This window comes from Ambystoma mexicanum, chromosome 2q, assembly GCF_040938575.1.
Source record: "Ambystoma mexicanum isolate Mex_15411 chromosome 2q, UKY_AmexF1_1, whole genome shotgun sequence".
NCBI classification, from domain to species: Eukaryota; Metazoa; Chordata; class Amphibia; order Caudata; family Ambystomatidae; genus Ambystoma; species Ambystoma mexicanum.
The window spans coordinates 1,098,621,063-1,098,633,548 of NC_090924.1; the positions used below are offsets into that span (position 1 = coordinate 1,098,621,063).

General features: G+C 48.8%; 2 protein-coding genes across 2 annotated transcripts in view; one reads left to right on the forward strand and one right to left on the reverse strand.

Annotated features, from left to right (window-relative positions):
* The window catches only part of LOC138569967 (sterile alpha motif domain-containing protein 9-like), a 649,856-nt gene extending 648,777 nt beyond the window's left edge, over positions 1 to 1,079 (reverse strand). Inside the window, exon 1 of the mRNA XM_069648464.1 lies at positions 936 to 1,079. The gene's annotated coding sequence lies outside the window, so the exon portion shown is untranslated. The remainder of the gene's footprint in view (positions 1 to 935) is intronic.
* Positions 1 to 12,486, forward strand: part of HEPACAM2 (HEPACAM family member 2) — a 624,068-nt gene that overhangs the window by 211 nt on the left and 611,371 nt on the right. The gene's annotated exons all lie outside the window — the stretch shown is intronic.

Genomic DNA, 12,486 nt, shown 5'->3' on the forward strand with positions numbered 1-12,486 from the left:
AATCCTGATAATAAACTGTAACTTATAATCGGTTGAGTTAAAAGCAAACTTATATTTTAGATAAACTACCGCTGCGTTTTAAAATAAAATTGTGAAATATAAATTAAATGCAAATACCAGAAGCCCATCGTCCATGACAACGGGTGGAAATAATGTTCTGTGTGAAGATTGCTTTTTTGTACCCAGTTAGGTTTGACGCGTTATTTTTATAGCGCCAAAACGCTTCCCTAGTGCTTAAACCAGGCTTTGGGACACTGCCACGTGCAGCTGCGCTAGACGAAGCAACGGTTTAAACAGACGTTGCCACTAGAGGAAACAGGATACCCCAGAATCTGTGATGGGCCTGGGGTACCAACACCAGAGGTTTTATGTAGACTCAAGCGCCCGGACGCTCTGTTGTAAGGCGGGTTGGTTGAGCGGTCCTCAAGGCGCTTTCGAGCTAGAGTGGGCCAGAGTTTCCGAGAGTCCACTGGCGTGTGCCACACACTGGCAGCTATGCTTGTTACGGTGTGTTTCATGGAAATTGAGCCTCCATATTAGGTGCTGCCATAATAATAAATGGCGCCCGTACAAAGAACGCCATGGTGGATTACCCCGCTTCCAAGCATTGTAACAATAGGCGCCAACATTAGACAATTTAATGATAATCTATGTAGCGATCTTGGAAAGTTAAACGCTTTAGCTTTCTCGGAATTTGAACCTCTAAATGCAGTCCGACCTAGGAATGTGAAGCGAGTACTTAACTCCCTGAGCTATCTTACCTAGGAAAGCTCCACCATTGGCTCAAGCTGCCTAGAAGATGAGAAGTAGAGCACGCTTTCTTGCCCAGTGGATGCTTGGAGGGCGTTGCACGTGTCATTCCATTTAGCAGTACCCGCCCCGTGATTCATGTGCGTAGATTAAAGCGGATTATCACTAATGGTCTACGCGCTTACCCGTGTTCCCGCGAGAACTGCTTTCGTGTGTTTGATTCCGGAATCCCGCCGTGCAGGGCCCCTGCCCGCGTGCCCTCTGTTGCCCATTGGCAAGGGTAAACCGAGCTGTATATCGATAAACACGCCAAGCCCCGCTCTCCGCCGCCCGCCGCCTTATCCAGCTCAAGCAAGATCCGCTTCCCCATTTCGGATTCTTTTGTAGAACATCGCCTTTCACATGCCCCACGAGCGCCGGTTCCTTTTATTTGTCACGCCCTATTCACCCCTTAAGACGGGTACGTGGCCTGTGTGGCGGTTTCTGCTCTGACATTGGTACTTTTTTAAAAGATGTGTACCTGTTTCAAACACGCCCTGCACATGTCACCCAAAACGTAGACAAACAAAATGACTCCATAAAACACATCGAATAAGAGAATCAAGTAGAATCAGAAAACCAAAACCCCTCTCACCAATGTCACAAAATACCACAGTAAAATACATTATACTTAATTATGCAGGCACATAAAAAATGCAAAAACATCAACATCCCCAACTCCCTCAACACATTATACAAGCAAGCGGGGTACCTATGAAAGCTGCGTAGCATCAAGAATCCTCACCCAAAAAACGGACCTTAGAAAAGCATCAGGACTGTTTGCACATTTAGCAAAGAATTCAGGTCCCTCCTCCCCAAGGACAGGGCCCGTTGTCACCACCTGATCGAACGTTTAAAGTCTACGCGTTCTACTGCTTGGTTCTAATTCCAGACCATGGCCTAGGACCACCAGGGAGGGGTGGAGGTTATGACGCACTTTAAAAAATGACTTCCTTCAAAATGGGCGAGGAATTGTATGCAGATGCGCTGACGTTGTTATCTTTGGTCGAAATAGAGTACACACAAACGTTCCCTTTAATTTTATTTTCAATTGTTCATTTATAACGCGCTTAATACCAACGAGTGGTGGAGGGCCGCCAAGAGTCGGTGTCAGTAGAAACGCCAAAGTGCTGTACGAAATGTATGTGTTTATTCGCCCAAATGCCTGCAGGGTTCCAAGGTTGCCATTTTCAGGCGTCAACAGTTCATTTTGCACATATTTGCTTTCCATTGTGGGACTTGTAGCCTGTTTTTGCTTCATACAGTTATTCCCGATGCTTTAAATGGAAAATAAGAAGTGCATGTACTCACCAATGTAGGCTTTAAGTGGGCCGGAGCTCAGACTCGGTAGCGCCAAAAGCTGCTCTCGTGTCTCCCTGACCCATTTCTGTTAAATGTACCCTGTCTTGAAGTTTTCTACTTGCATCACTTTTTATGTGTGTCTTGCTCATTGTGTGTCACCATCTACTTATCTTCGCTGTCTCCATACTTACCCCCAGCTCCAACCGTATTTCCGCCCTCTCTGTCACTCTGCGACCTGTGCTGGTGCAACGACAGACGGACAAATTCGCACACCAGAGCAAGAAGTGCATGGCAAAATGCACCCGTGGAACTACCCGTACGTGCCAACACGCCCCTTCCATTCGGGAGATGGTGTCCTAGGTCTGTTTTTTTCTTTGCATTCTGGATTTCCCCATTACAATGCCAGAACTTTTAAAAAGTCGGCGCTGGGCAGTCTTCTCCCACGTAGAAGGGTGCATTTTATAATGCACGTGCACTGCCTAGGGGAGCATTGCGATTGTGGCACAGCCTCTCCACACTGCAGCTGACTACCATTTCTTCAGAGCCCCCCTGTTATCCCCTGGCAGGTCTCAATAGCTGACTCCCTTCCACTTTGCATTCTGGGACTTGAAGTTTTATTTTCCCCATTATGAACACAGGACTGCAATTCACAGATTGCCCCGACTATTCTGGAAAGGCTGAGCTTCTCACGCCTGACACCGGACAATCTGTGGTTTTACTTTCTGGCCTGCAGAGCAGTTTGGTGGCAGAAAGGCGTATCTTTTAGCACAGCAAGCAGAACCTGGAGAGATCTACAGCAGAGTTCCACGAGGAAAGCTCAGGGGCGGGAGTCAAGAGAGACCTCATGGCCTTCAATGGATCCCAGGACTCGTCCCTGAGGCTATCAGTCCCAGTTACAGGCCCACCTCCTTCAGTTTGGTAATTGCCACATGTGCCATCATATCTGCCACGATGAGCAGTCACCCGGCCAGTGTGGTGGCCCCATCTTGTTGGTGCCTGCCCGTAACCTTTCTGGGTGGTATCCAATCCGGGTGTCCTCTTTGATACAGCTCATCCAAAATCCCATTGAAAAATGCTTTGTGAATCAGGCCATTTCTGGTTCATACATTGCGCCTTCCCTAGACCGGGAGCTTTGTTCCTCGCAGAGATATTCCAACATTTCTCACGGTCACTTAGGTGCCTGCAAGCTGCCGGGTTTGAGAAAGTCAGGTCCGGTAGACGCCCTTTCCCCATAATGGTCTCAAAGGCGTAGAACACACTCCCTCGTGAAGTCTGATCCATAGTCAGCCATAACACTGTAAGACCAGATCTGAGAAAGCCTCTCTTCCCTCGGTAGCTCACCTGTCCCCCTTCTTGTCTGGGATCTTGCTTTCACCAAGCACATCGACACAACATGCTGCCATGGCTTGCTGTGATATACAACACAAAACAGATTCAATTGGCTCTCCAGATGTGTTGGATTACAACTCCCACCTACCCCAGTCAGCATAATCAATAGTGAGCGATCACAGCCCAAAACATCTGGAGAGCCGCAGTCTAAAAACCCATTAACAAAAGACTCAGTGTGGTCCCTTATCCATTTCTTTTCAATTCACATTATACTTTAGAATTGTTTGCGATGTGTAAAGGTAGGCACTTTTTAGTCTAGCCATATTTTATTTTATTTATTTTTTTACATTTGTGACAATGGCCAGACACAAGGGTATCACAGTGTTAAGTACAGTAAATCAATGAAGGACAAAGAGTTAATGACAGGCACCAGAGTAGAGTGCGAGGAACAGTATTACACTTATCCTGTGAGGCAAACAACCTTGGTGTCATCTTCGACTCCTCTCTCTCCCTCTCTCCTCACATCGCATACCTTGCTAAGAAGGCCTACTTTCAACTGCACCTCCTCAGAGGCATTCTCCCTTTCCTCACCTTCCTGCAGAAACTCAATGTCTCCAGGGCTCTGGTCCTCTCCAGGCTGGACTGCTGCAACAGCCTCTTTCTCAACCTGCCTAACTCCTCCCTTCATCCCCTACAACTAATCCAGAATAGGACTGCAAGATGTATGCTGTCAAGCCCAAGTACCGCATCTCTCCAGCCCTAAAATCTCTGATCTGGGTCCTGGTTGCTGCGAGGATCAAGTTTAAAACCCTCTGCATCATCCATAAGGCCCTCTGTGGCATGGGACCCCGCTACACCCAAGTCTCTCTCCCTGAATACCTCCCTGCTAGACCCCTTCGGTCTTCCAGTGCCAACTCTGCAGATCAGATGCTTCTCCAAGCACAGAGGGGGTAGATCTCTCTCCTCCACAGGTGCCTTTCTCTGGAATGGCTTCCCTACCCCTCTCAGACTTGAGCTGGATCTCCTTAAATTCCAGAAGCTTCTCAAGACCCTCCCTTTCTCTTCCTCCTTTCCTCTCCCCCTCCCCTGCTAATGCTCCCCCTCTGCCTCTTGACTGGCCGCCTGGTTCCTTCAGATTCTTGCAGGGCACCTGACCCTCTCAGACCAGTCTACCCTTGCACTTGGTCTCCTCTGACCCCCTGCCCACACCTGCACTTGCCCTTATGGCCTACCTCCCCCTTCATTAGCCTAGCTGGGCCTCTCCCCCCTGAGCCCCTCCAGCCCGTTCCTCGCACTTAACACATGGACCTTCTGTTCTGCACTCTCTTCTCCCTGGGCTCTCTCCAGCTGGCCTCCCCTGGCACTCCCATAACTCTCTGTCACCCCCCACCACTCACCCCTCCCCTGCACTTCTGTTTACTTCATTTGCAGATTCAAATGTTACAAGACCTAGTTGGATCATTTTTGTTGTGTTATCCCTCTTCCAACCTCTTGTCTTGTTGCGCGTTGAACCACATCGTGTAAAGATGCATTATAAAAAGCTACAAATAAAGAAATAAATAACCAGGTTTTAACTTGTTTTTTGAAAGTACAGTAGGATCGCTGTGTCGCCAGAGCTGACCCCGCCAGCTCTTTTCCTCTTGAAGCGAGGGGTGACCAGAAGGGTGCTAGAGCTGGATCTTAGCGTTCGGGGGGAGATGTGTTGGGTAAATGCAGTTGTTGAAGTAGAGGGGTGCATCCTTGTACATGTGTTTGAGTATTGATTTCGCAGAATCTGGAAGGGGCCTGCTTCCAATTCTGCATTCTTTGGATGTTTGGTGGCTTTAGAGAGGGATGCATTGGCTGCCAGTGCTCTAAAAGTGAAAAGTGTGTAACATACAAAAGCCCACTTCTTGACTCTCTTAGGGGGGCATCGTGATGACATCACCTATGACGCTATGCTGTGTTGTACCGTTACGAATAATAAGTTGCATTGACATATTTGTACTGTTTGCCTTCCTCTGGCAAAAGTATTATTTGCACAACTTTTAAAAACCTTTTTTTTGCCCCTATCAAAAGTTGACAAATTAGCCAAAATACTTGTTAAATTCATATATTCGTCTACCCTAAATCATCAAAAATGCAATTGATGCTCGAGGCAAATGCAAGAGAGGGTGTTTTTCCTTCGTACTGGGCACTTTGCTTGGTTTTCTAGCCTATGTGTTTGTTGGTTATCGAGTTAGCTCCAGCCCCTCTCGAAATTCCGGGCCTGCTCTACCGGGGATGCCATGAGGAGGACCAAGAGGACCAGGGGGTGAATGGTCAACAGCGTCAGATACACCGCTATCTCCTCATCTTAAGACGTGCCGGACAAATACTTTTTTTTAACACCTCCCTTTGTAATTAGGACCACATTTTGTTAGCAGCACATCTAAAATGTGACACCTTATTATGTTGTTGATGGCGGAGAGAGCCACCAGTAAACGGAGGGGACCAACATTTTCTGTGACAATTATGCCTAATGTGTGTGAATGATTAAGTGACTAGAACTGTGATGGCCATTTTTCCATCTAAAAGTCCAGAGAGACCTTTATGTAGTATAATGATGCACAGTAGACTGGAGGGTTTCTGATGAAACTGCTTTATTGTGGCTCCAACATCAGCTTCTTTAATGCAGATATAACTCTATCTTTAAACTGTGGGGCAACAGGCCCTGCAACCAAATTTGCTGCATATCAAAGAATAAAGTCCATGACATGAATAGCTGTCAGTCTTTAAGAGGAGCACCAGGAGCTGAACTTGCTCCGTGCCCTCTGCTGTGAATTCTGGCGCTTCTCGCTCGCAGGACTTTCACTTCCGGTTTTAGCGAGATCTCGCGAGACTTCAGGGTCCCGCGATATCTTTACACACCTCCCCTTGATAATGCAGAACAGATTATTGCATAACATAGTCATTGTATCTCACTGATCTTCTGTGTTCTCATCTCGGTCGGTCTTCCATCTCGCTGCTGGTGTCCGGTTTTTGATCGGTTTCCTGAACAACCACTGGTGCGTCTTCTTCGATTTCTTCTTCCTCAAACTCTTTCCTTCCTGCTTCTGGCTCTTGTTCTCTCACAATCTCTCTGTCGGGTCCCTCATAGGTTTTGAGTCCCTCTTGTGGTTTTTCCCCTTCACAATCCTTTTTGAACATGGCTACTCTCTCCATGTTCCATGTGCGGCCATCCTTGGTGTGGACATGGTTGGTTCCTCTTTGAATCACTCTTATGGGTTTGCTAAACTTTGAGCCAGTCATTTGGTCCTTGGTTGGTAGACGTACTTTAATCCAATCTCCTTGTTTTACTTCGCACCCTTGAGTTGTCCTCCTTCTTCTGTCACCATCTTTTCATGCGTGCCTTGCTGTTCTCTATTCTCCATACCACTTCCGACATGTCTACTTCGTCGTCCTCTCTTACTCTGGCCAACCATGGTGGCACTAGTGTGGAAGCTGCTCTCCTCCCTCCCAACATGCGAAATGGGGAGATTTGGGTGATGCCGTTGGGCGTTAGCCTGTGAGCTGCACTGGCCTCTTTGGCCGCCTTGAGGGGATCCATCCATGAGGCGGTCGCTAATTGGATGGCTCCTTTAATGAACCTGTTGGCTCTCTCCACAAGTCCATTTGCTTGGGGATGATACAGCGCTGCTTTCCTCTGGCAAATGTTGTGTTTCCGCAGGAATGACTCCATGTCCCTCGATACTAACTGTACCACGTTGTCTGTTAATAACTCGCTGGGGAGCCCTTCCCTCTGGAAGATTGCTGTGAGGACTTCTATCACGGTGGCAGTCGTGATATTCGGGACAAACTCAGCTTCCACCCACTTCGACAGGTAGTCCACCATCACTATGCCGTACCGATATTCGGGCGTCATTGCCTCCAGTCCTACTTTTGACCACACTGTTTCGGGGATCTCGGTGGGAATCATGGGAGCTTGTCTGATCTTCAAGCGTTTATCACTGTTGAGACACTCATGGCATCTCTCAATCATTGTGCCAATCTCCTGATCCATGGAAGGCCACCATTATGCTTCTCTCACTCTTTGTCGCGTCATGGTGTTCCCTAGATGACCTGTGTGGGCTCTGCACAGAATCATTTTCCTCATCCCCGTAGGTGGTATCACTTGATCATTTTTCATGATTATACCAACAGTCTCTGAAATTTCCCCTGCCACTTTCCAGTACGGTCTCATTCCTTCTGGCACGGCCCTTTCATCTGGCCATCCATTCCTGATCCGTTTCCTGATTCTCACCATGATGGGGTCTTTCCCATCTTCTTCAGTCGAATGTCTTTCGCTCAGCTCCAGGTAGCCTGGGGCCTTAAGATCTAAGATAGATGCTAATATGCATTCCTCTTTCAGAAAAGTGGTGGCTTTGTCTTTGCCTTCAGGCAATCTTGAAATGCAGTCTGCCTGCGAATTCTTGCAGCCAGATATGTGCTGTATCTCGAAGGTGTATTCCTGCAGCTTGGCTGCTATGCGTGTCAACCTGGGTGTTGACACTTTTGTACCTCCCGGACTGAGCATGAAAATGAGGGGCTTGTGGTCGGTGACCAATTTAAATTTTGTGCCCCATACGTACATCCTGAAGTGTTCCACGGCCCATGCACAGGCCAACATTTCTTCCTCAACTGTGGACTAATTGTGTTCAGCCGTGGATAGTGCTTTGGAGGTGAATGCCACTACGTGTTTTGTGTCCCCTTTCTTTTGGGTGAGAACAGCTCCGAATCCATACGCGCTGGCATCTGTGGTGATGACTGTACACCATTCTGTATTGAACGGTTGTAGGCACGGTGCTTCCACTATATGTTGTTTGATGCTTTCTACCGCTTTCTTCTGGGCTTCTTGCCATGTGAATTCAGACCCTTTTTTTTTTTTTAAACTTTTATTTTTTCCGGCAGAGGTTCACAAGGCACATACAGCAAGGCAACACATTTGCATGACACAGTATACTTGAGCAACACAGTAATCATAATACAGTAGACACAGAAATAGCACCAGGGCGAGTCTTAGGCAGAGGATATAGGGTCTCATGGTGTAGGGGGTGTCCCTTGTGAGGCAGGGGGCAAGTCAGTTGTGGGTGTAGTTTCACTTTGGTTGTTAAGATAGGTGTTAAATTCAACCCAGATGTTCTTGGGGCGGGAGTGGGCTGGGAGCATGGACAGGTATTCCTCCTCGCAGTTTCGTGACCAGGTAAGCAAGTTCAGCCATTTCTTAAAGGGCGGAGGGGAGGAACTTTTCCAACTCTGGAGTATGCATTTCTTGGCTATCATACAGCTTATGTTTAAAAATTTAGCCAGACGTCTAGTGTCCTCGGTTTTCCAGACTCCGAAAAGGACTGCTAAGGGATCAGGGTCGACCACCGATTCGATAATCTCGGTGAGTGTATTTAGGATGCTATCCCAGAAGTCAGACAGTCTATTACAGGACCAAAACATATGTAGATGGTCAGCTCCCTCTACTCCACAGCGCGGGCAGGGGTGCACCATGGTGCGAGTGAACTTCAAAGTCCTGTGCGGGGTATAGTAAAGCCTATTTAGGAGTTTGTATTGCATGGCCCGGTAACGGAAATTGAGAGAGACCTTTTGGGTGTGTAGGCACATTTCCTCCCAGACCCCATCGGATATTTCTAGGCCCAGTTCAGTTGCCCAATCGTCGCGTGCCCTGAGCACTGGGATCGGGGTGATGTCTTGTAGGATCTTATACAATGCGGAGACGACGCCGCGAGCGCCGCCCGAGTTAGTGATGTATGCGATCGCCGGATTATCAGGGGGCTCATCTGGAAATGAGGGCCATTTGGTGCGGAACGCAGCTCGGAGCCTGTAGTATTGGAGGGTCTCTAGAGCGGATCTGGTGTGCCCCTGTTTCCATGTTTGAGGATCAATGAACCTGCCTTCCGGATAGAAGTCCGATAATGCCTGGTACCCCAATGCGCCCCAGTGACGTGCAAGAGCAGTGTCATGCGTGGGTTCCAGGCCCGGGAACGCCCAAACCGGGAGCCACTTATAGTAAGGGAAAGGGTCGGATGTCAGACACAACAGGCGTGCCCAGGCATATAGGGTCGCGCTGATAGGATCTATGGGGGAGTCAGACGTATAGTGCTGATGCAGTATGAGGGCCATTATGTTAGTGCCGGCGGCTGCCAGTCGTTCCAATTTAACATGTGGGCGGGCAGGAGAACCGGGGTACCAATGAGTGGCGTGTTGGGCCTGGGCCGCAATCCAATATAGCAGCAGGTCCGGAGCAGAGATTCCCCCTTGTTTGCATGGAAGCACCATATCGGTCCACTTTTTGCGTACGGCACCGGAGTGCCATAAGAACTGTGTGCATAGTGCATGTAGTTTAGAGAAATATTCCATCCCAGGCCACACGGGTATATTGTTGAAAGTATAAAGGAGCTTAGGCAGCAAAATCATTTTAATGAGGGAGAGACGACCTGTCATGGATACTGGGAGGGTGCGCCACCGTGAGAGCTTGGCCTCGACTAGCTGTGCTACAGCTGAGTAATTATTGGCGAGCAGGGTAGATTTGGTTAGGGATATATGAACACCCAGATATTTAACACCATCCGGAGACCAACGGAGGGAATATTCGGTGGTGGGTTGTGTGGTGGATTTAGTGAGAGGGAAGATCTCAGACTTCGAGTAGTTAATTGTAAACCCGGAGTGGGTGCCAATGCGAGTGATATCCCTCAGTATAGGGTCGAGATGGGCCGAGGGTTCCCTGATATACAGCAGAACATCATCCGCGTATAGAGAGATGATTTCAGGATCATCGACCAATCTTATTCCTTTGCGGGCGTGGCGTGAACGGACATAGTCCGCCATTGGCTCTATCACTAGTGCAAAAAGGATCGGGGAGAAGGGGCAACCCTGTCGGGTGCCCCTGGAAAGTGTGAAGAGGTCAGATGTCAGTGAGTTAGCTCTTACTCTTGCAATAGGGGAAGTGTATAGTAACTTGATGAACCCGATCATGTTCGGGCCTACGCCCATAGTTTCAAGTACCAGCCACATATAGTTCCAGGAGACCATGTCAAAGGCTTTTTGAGCGTCCAGAGTGACTGCTACAGCCTGAACATCCTGGTCTATACGGGACATGACGTTGAACAACCTTCTGATATTGTGAGAGGTAGACCTACCGGGGACGAAGCCTGCCTGGTCCTCGTGAACCAAGTGCGTCATGATGGGCAGAAAGTGGTTCGCTATGATCTTAGCAAAGATCTTTGTGTCAAGGTTCATGAGGGAAAGAGGTCTGTAAGACCCACATTCATCATCAGGTTTACCAGGTTTGAGCAGCACCGTGATGACTGCTTCACGCATGGAGGGGGGGGGGGATGGAGACGCGTAGTGCTTCGTCCCAAACCTCGAGCAGCCTAGGGGCCAGAATAGCAATGTGCTCTTGGAAAAACTCAGTGGTAAGCCCGTCAGGACCCGGGGCTTTACCTTTGGGTAGGTCTGAAATGGCCGTCACTATCTCGTCCAATGTAATCGGGAGGTCCAGTTGGTCCCGGGTATGAGGGGATATCTCAGTGGTGGGGATCTGGCCAAGGAGCTCGCGCATGTGTTGTTCGGTGTGTTCGGCAGGTTGGGAGTAGAGGGATCTATAAAATTCTGCAAATATGTCTAATATACGTTGGTCCGCCCATTGTGGGTTGCCATGTTGATCTTTGATGGAGGTAATCTGTGTCAGGCCAGATTCCCTTTTTACCAGTGTTGCCAGTGTTCTCCCGGGTCTGTCCCCCTCCCCATACTTCCTGGCGGCCTGTGGGCGGCCAAAGTATTGGACTTCGTTGGTAGCAAGTGAGTTATATATCTGAAGTTCATCACTGATTTGGGCAAGTGTATCGGGGTCAGCAGCCGTGGAGCATTGCAGCGCCAGTTGTTTCAGCTTCGCTTCAGAGCGCCCGAGGGCAGCTCTTATTGCTTTCAGAACCCCAGCCTCTCGGGAGATAGACATTCCCCTAATATAAACTTTAAAGGCGTCCCATCGCACCGCGGCTGATGTATCTTGAAGAGAGTTGGACTCAAAGAAAGATTCAATGTCAGCTAATATTTCAGCCTTGAAGACAATGTCTTTGAGGGCCTCGGATTTAAAACGCCAGGTGCTAAACGTCGGGATGGGCATCCCCAGTTCCACCGAGACTGTGATTGGGGCATGGTCTGATAGTGTGCGAGGCAGGATCCATGAGCCCCCAACTCTGCCCATAATTTCCCTTGACACCAGGAACAGGTCTATCCTAGACGAGCTGTCATGCACAGACGAGTAGTAGGTGTACTCCCGCCGCTGGGGGTGCAGTGTCCTCCAGACGTCACAGATGCTCAGTGTTTGTATATGGCTGCGCAACTGACGAGCAGCACTGGACAGAGCTCTGGTAGCAGTTCCCGTTCTGTCCAGGACAGTGTCCAGAATAAGGTTCAGATCTCCTCCCCATATAATTGGTACTCCCGCGAAGCCCAGCAGTATGGTGGCCACAGCGTCAAAGAATTCAGGAGAGTCTATGTTTGGGCAGTAAGTGTTGACTGCAGTGCAGTGTAATATAACATACCGTCCCTCAGGATCTATGTAGCTTTTATGCAGTATAAATTTGATTGATTTGTGGATCATGGTAAGTACTCCCCTAGCCTGGGAGGAGTAAGAGGTGAAGAATCTGGCGGTGCCCCATGATGGGGCCATGGTCTGTGGGATGTGACCATTGCAGTGTGTCTCCTGTAGAAATAGTACCCTACAGTTATGCCTATTAGCATAGGCCATGATTTTGCGGGCCTTGGTGTGATTACTTAATCCCCGGATGTTCCAGGACATTATAACGGTAGACATCTCATTGGTAAATATCTAATCGCACAATGCACGCCTCAGTGAACATCCCATGTCCAATGACAGTGTGAGCCCAAGAAGTTGGGATTGACAATGCACTTGCTGCCCCCCAGTACGCGCGCCGCGAAACCTCGTGTGCCTTTTTGAAATAACACCCCATTCCCGCCCACCACCCTCACCACCGATCCAAGATTAGTAGTGTGAACATCACCCTCCCCGAACTGTGCGCAGCTGAGCCATCCCCA